Source organism: Palaemon carinicauda, chromosome 1 (genome assembly GCF_036898095.1).
Source record: "Palaemon carinicauda isolate YSFRI2023 chromosome 1, ASM3689809v2, whole genome shotgun sequence".
In the NCBI taxonomy this organism is placed as follows: Eukaryota; Metazoa; Arthropoda; class Malacostraca; order Decapoda; family Palaemonidae; genus Palaemon; species Palaemon carinicauda.
Genome location: NC_090725.1, coordinates 167,586,591 through 167,594,090, shown reverse-complemented (window position 1 = coordinate 167,594,090; position 7,500 = coordinate 167,586,591).

Here is a 7,500-nt window from a genome sequence, read left to right as displayed (position 1 = left end):
CTCCAATGGCAAGATTGTTTGTTCAACAGAAACTCATAAAATGTGCTCCATTTTCATTTATAACTTGGCCAAGACCCTGAACAACCATCACATTCTCTATAGACTGATTATTTCTTACGATTTCAGCATTGAAGTCACAAATCACAATTGTCATTCATCTATCTAGGATTTCATCTATTACACCTTGCAGTTCTTCATAGTATTCATCTCGCTTACCTTCATGGGAATTATCTGTTTGTACATAGCAAACTATAATACTCATGTTGCTGTGCCATGATTTGAACTTTGCAAGTAATAATCCACTCATTATAATTCTCCAATCACTTAAACCCTTTTCTGGTTCTTGTTTCATCATCATTCCTACTCTATCTCTTCCAACTGCCTTGGTCTAAGGTTTCTTTATCAATCCCCTTACAACGTGTTTCACTTACGGTCAAGCTATCCAAAGTATTTTTCATAAACTCATTCTCCACTCGCTTTAACTTCCTAATATGATTCATGGTTGTAAAATTCAATTACCAATTTTAAATTTTTCTTTAATATTTGTAAACCGAAGGATTCTTAGTACCCAGCTACGAATGGGACTGGGGCCATTCTGTTATCTTCACTTCCCATTAACTGACTAAATTCATTGAGTATTCATTGGCTAGATTCTTTAAAGGATACCCAGTTCCTTGTAATGCACAATGTCTATCTAACTAAGGCAAATGACCCTTGCTAGTCCATACTAATTCCAGTAAGATCGTCCACCAGGGATCAGCAGTAGAAGCAAAAAAAAAACATGTCCCTCATTTTAAACTCAATCCGTCACCATGCTGAGAGATGAACAACCAGGATAAAGAAAAGATAAAAGTTATCCTAACAAAACTTTAACTTCAAGATATGTTTTACAGCGATGCATATACTATAGAAATGCTCTTTTGATGGCATTTGTGCACTATGAAAAAGCCTTTGATAGTTTGCACCATCAAACTTTTTGGAGAGTCCTGGATTATTTTGGAATTCCTCATAGATATATAAATTTGATTAAGTCCGTTCACACAGCATAGCAGGTGCAAAGTTGGTATTAAAGGAGTCATATCAAAGGTATTTCCAGTGAACACTGGAGTCCTACAAGGTAATTTGGTTTTGCTAATGTTGTTTATCCTCTTAATGGATTCTTAATACGTAAAACAGTTGGAAATGGAGGAGAATGAATGGACTGGATTGATAATGAGAAACTAGCTGATTTAGTACACACTGATGATGCTGTCCTTATTAGCAGAACACCACATGATTTAAAATGCTTGCTCAACAGGATGCATATATTATCAAAAGAGGTTGGGCTCAAGAAAAATAGAAGAAAGTCATAGATGATGAGAATGGATATATATATATATATATATATATATATATATATATATATATATATATATATATATAAATAAATATATATATATATATATATATATATATATATATATATATATATATATATATATATATATATATACATGCATGTATAGAGCTATATATATCTGTATATATATGTATATATATGTATGTATATATACAGTATATATACTGTATATATATATATATATATATATATATATATATATATATATATATATATATATATATATATATATATATATATATATATATATATATATATATATATATATATATATGTGTGTGTGTGTGTGTATATATACATATACATATATATATTTATGTATATATATATATATATATATATATATATATATATATATATATATATATATATATATCTATTTACATATATATATGTATATATATACATAATATATATATATATATATATATATATATATATATATATATATATATATATATATATATATATGTATATATATATATATATATATATATATATATATATATATATATATATGTCCTAATTCATGTATATAGTTGTTTGTTGTACGTCAAGGCAAATGAACTTAATATTCATGAGTATTCCACAAAAACCTATGTCTCGGAATGTTATTGTACCAGATTGTATTTTGGTAGCGAAGGGATTCAGTTGCCTCTGGGCGCTCGAGATGACAAGTCCCTCACCTGAAAGGGTAGTTGTGTACTGTGTACTTACGAACGAACCTTTTGTAATAAATGAAGAAAATCTATATTCCGACATCTCATTATCTGTCTACATGGGTCATATATATATATATATATATATATATATATATATATATATATATATATATATATATATATATATATATATATATATATATATATATATATAGCCTTATGAACTTAGTCTATCGTAGAGTAAATATCATAGGTCATCAATAATATTATATATATTTATTTACATTTATTTTCATTTGTGCATTGAAGAGATGATACCCAGACCGTGAAATGATCCCCTCGCTTGTAGATAAAAGTATTTTATGTAAATTACGTAAGACTTTCGTCGTGAAATTCATTATATCCTTTATTCAAGTTAAAATATGTAATTTACATATTTTTTTTAAAAATTAACATTTTATTTCATATATGCTTGCTAAGAAGTCTTACGTAGTCTGTTTGAAAGTTTTGTATGATTCATGCGAGACAGGAACATGGGCATAGGTACTATTTTTGTGTTTTATGATTTATTGCGTCAAGTTAGAGAGAGAATTTCAGAACATGCACTTTGGAATGTTCTTCACCACGTTTATTTGAATCTTCGTGGAATGCCGACGAGAGGAATTGATGTTTTTTTTTATTTCGGGGACAATTGGTAGGTGGAGCTAGCTGGGAGAGTTGTCTCGCTGTTGCATTACTATGTATCGGAGAGTTGCCTGAAACTCTCTCTGATATGCCTCTTATCATTTCTAACTAGTTTGAAACTCTGATGCCCTTAGGCAGAGCCTACGCTTCCCAAATAATACGTAAGCTTCTAGACTTAGCCAAAATTTGATATGTAGGAGACCCAAGGATGGGTTAGAATCAGAAACAGACAGACATAGAGATCGAGCTAGAACTGCAGTCACATGAGCGATGAACTTAGATTTGTTTTCTGAAGAAGAGGATTCCCTTGATAGTATGCAACAGGAGAAGTCCCGAATAATCCTGAGCAAAGAGGAACGATAGACGAGTGGACAAGAGGATGAAGAAAAAATGGACCTAGAAGAAATGAATTTTGAGGATTTGTTTTCTGAAAAAGAGGATTCCCTTGATAATACGCAAGAAGAAAACTCAGGAGTAAACCCGAGCGAAGAGGAACGACAGACAAGCGGACAAAGGGATGAAGAAGAAAAAGAGGTCGAAGGAGCAATAACTTGCATGAATTGTTTTCCGAATAAAGGGATTCCCTTGATGGTAAGCAAGAAGAGAAATCAAGATTAAGCTCAAGCGAAAAGGAGCGACAGACGAGCAGGCAAGTGGACAAAGAAGAAAGGGACTTGGAAGAAATAGAAAATTCAACGTTAGAAGTAGGACAAGTGAGTAGGATAAGGCTGATAAGATTGCAACTGAAGGATGCAACCTTATCCGAGTTATTTTACCATGTGGTGGATGAAAATGAGGCACTGCAATCTCCGATGGGTTGCTTATGAGGAAGCAGAGACCCGCCAATATCCCTGGGAATGCCGAACAGGGGATATATCAGCAGATATTAATTCCTGCACCGTTGAGAAGACAGGTGATAATGGTAGTGCACAAGACAGGACATTTGGGGATATGGAAGATTACGGAGAAGATAATGAAACACTTTTTCTGGCCTGGCATGCCTAAGGACATGAGCCAGTTTTGCCCTCCATATCACGTATGTCAAACGGCTAAAAAGCCCAACGAATACATCGAAGAAGCTCCCTTACGCCTGATGGAAGTACGAGGAGAACCCTTCAGGAAAGGACCAATGAAAATGATAGCAGAAAAATGGAAGGATCAAGAGAAAATGGAAAGTGAATATGACAAGAATTTGGGGAAAAGGATCGGGGATGTAAGTAAATTTTCCCTCGAAAGCACGAAGACGACGAGTCAAAGACGGACAAAGGGTAGGTTTGGTAGGAAGAATACGAACAGACAGGTTGCAGGACCCTTCAGCAAAAGACCAAAGAAAATGTTGGCAGGAAAAGGGAAGGATCAAGAGGAAACAGACGATGGAAATGTCAAGGATTTGTGGAAAGGAAACGGTGGATTACGGAAATTTTCCCTAGAAGACATAAAAATAGGTCAAGGACAAGCGAAGAAAAGGTTTCGCATGAAAAGTACAAACAGACAGGTTACGGTAGGACGGCAAGTATTGGTCTATGCATAGGAAATAATATTCCCTCTCGCCAACAAGTTCTCAAAACCATTCCAGATTTTGGAGGAAAGCAGTGGACGGACCTGCATTATCAAGATATCGGAAGAAAGGAAAAATCTGAGGAAAGCCCTATCAAATTCAAAACCGATACTTCAAGCACCGGATTTCACCGAGAAATTCCTTAACCAAATGGATGCGCTGGATAGTGGGATTGGAGCTCTCTTATTGCAAGAAGATATGGATGGAATTCTTCACCGTTTGTGTTATGTCGTCGAAGCAGCAACGAGTCTACTCGACAGTTGAAACGGAACTACTGGCGCTGATCGTAGCGATGAACAAGTTCTTAATTTATGTAAGTCGACCACAAAATTAAGAGTTTATAGTATATTCCGATCACAATCCTTTAACTTTTGTGAATAGGAGGAAAAATAATAATCAAAGGTTAACTAGGTGGTCATTATGTTTGCATCCATATTTTACTTATGTGAGGAAAATATCAGATAAAGATAACGAACATGTAAAAATAATGTGGTTACAGATTATTTTTTTCCGGCTGAATCGATGGATTCAGATGCGATATAAAAAATTTTTTGGGGGGAAGCTATCTTACGAAGCTGGTCTATTGTAGAATAAATATCGTAGTTTATTAATAATTTTACTTATATTTATTTATATTGTTTTCATTTGTGCATTGACGAGATGATACCCAGCCCGTAAAATGAGCCCCTCTCATGAAGATGTAAGTATTTTATGTACGTAAGACTTTCGTTGTGAGTTTCATTATATTTTTTATTCAAATTAAAGTATGTTATTTACGTAGCATTTTTGAAGACTTAACTTTATATTTCACATATGTTTACCAAGAAGTCTTGTGTAAACTAATTGAAATTTTTTAGGATTCATGGGACATAATAAAACATTACCTAAGCCCTTGTACCTATGTACAAGGGCTTAGGTAATGTTCTATTATGTTTTAAGGTGTATTATGTCATGTTAGAGAGAGAATTTTAGAACATGTGCTTTGGAATGTTCTTTACCACATTTTTTCAAATCTACTTGAAATGCCAGCGAGAGGATGTTATCTTATATCTTATTTCGGAGACAATATGTTGACTGAGCTAACTGGGAGAGTTGTCTTGCGTTGCGTGTACATAGCAGTGTATCTGACAGTTGCCTGAAACTCTTTCTGATACGCCTCCTGGCATTTTAAACTAGTTGAAATCTGACGTCCTTAGGCAGAGGCTACGCTTCCCAAATGATATGGAAACTTCTGGACTTAGCCAAAATATGATATATGTGACCCAATGATGGGTTAGAGGCAGAAACAGACAGACATACAGATCGAGTTACAACTGCAGCCACAAGAAAGCCTCCTTCCCCCCTCTCTCTCTCTCATTCACGCCTGTAACTCAGTATATTTGAAGTGTTCAGTGCGTTCTAGTGTGTCCACTCCTAAGTGATCTAGTGCCCCAAAGAAAATCGTGTGTCACGCAATACTGAAAGGTGACTTTTGAATTCATTGTTATAGAGTGAGTGTTGGCATTGTATAGGTCTGATCCGCCTTTCTCTCTACAATATGTTGATTGTTTAACTTATTTTGGGTATTTCCACTCTTTTCAACATATCTCGTCATTTTATACCATAAACACTACACGAACATTTCATCCCGACTGCTGCTTCCTTATTTTTTTTCATTTTGGCATCAACATTGACCCTTCACTTTCATAAAATAGAGTTGGTTACCCAACCTTCTTGGGGCATTCACCGATATATATTTCCTTTACCAATCTTTAGCACACATCCTACTAGCTTCTGAGTTAAATTTCGGAAGTTGTCTCCTCTAACCACTAGATACCTATGCAAATCCTCCACATCTATTCTTTCACTATCTACTGTATATCCATACTCGTTGCTCCATGTTCCTCGTTTTTATCTATTCTCAATACCTAACTCTCTGTTCACGTTCTATCTCAACTTTCTCCTCATGTACACTTTCAAAACACTCTACCAGCTTTTATATTTACTATTAACTATCCTTAATTTTCGGTTTCATTTGCAAACATCAAACTTTTCATTTGCCATTCACAAATTTTCCTACCCTACAACTTCATACTTGCCTTCATTGACCTATCTCTGACTTCTTGCATCACTCCAAATATACACAAACACATACACACGCACACACACACACACGCATATATGTATATATATATATATATATATATATATATATATATATATATATATATATATATATATATATTTATATATATATATATATATATATATATATATATATATATATATATAATTTTCTTTGTATAGATTCATATATAAGTATGTGATATAAATAAGCATTAAGTTGCAGTATCACCATTATTATAACTCACTAGTCCATGATGACAGCAATAATGGATTCAGTTTAAAAAAGGAGTATGATAAATGAAGTAACAAATTTTTCCTTTTCTCTGATAGAGTATTGTAAACTCACACGCTCTCTCTGGGTAGCTATTTGTGTGTATGTATGTGTTTGCTTTTTTATGTCAATTTGTTGGCCGCACAGACAAATATGATTGACGAGTACACAAGAATTATTTCTTCCATTTTCCTCAGTCAGAATCATTTTCTGAATTTCCCTTCCTCCTTACACTTCTCTCATCCTGCGTCTTTTCTTACATCATCCATCAAGCAACGTCTCCATCTTTCAAATCCTCCTCCCAGTCTTCCTTGCCCTTGGGATGTTTAACGGATTGCTTGGTTCCATCTGTAATAATCAAGTAAAATTATTATTTTCATCCCATCTTGTACTCTTTCAGTTATCTCTTCCCTTAGGTAATTTCTATTTTTACGTTTTATTTCTTCAGTTTCTCTTACATTATTTAATCTAATTAAAACAAGGCACACACACGCACACACACACACACACACACACACATATATATATATATATATATATATATATATATATATATATATATATATATATATATATATATATATGGTATTGTATTGTATGGATCCCGGGTCTGAGCACACACAAAATATATTATAAGCTTATGAGTCCGAAGTATGCTCATTAAAAATATACTATACTACGGCTCGTGACTGGGAACCAAACATACGATATGATGTATTCTGCGATTGGCAAGCTAATTAGCCTCTCGAATTCTAAACTCCTTTGTCTGCTTTTACATTAAAACTGTTACACTTTAAAACATTAATACCCGAATTCTGAG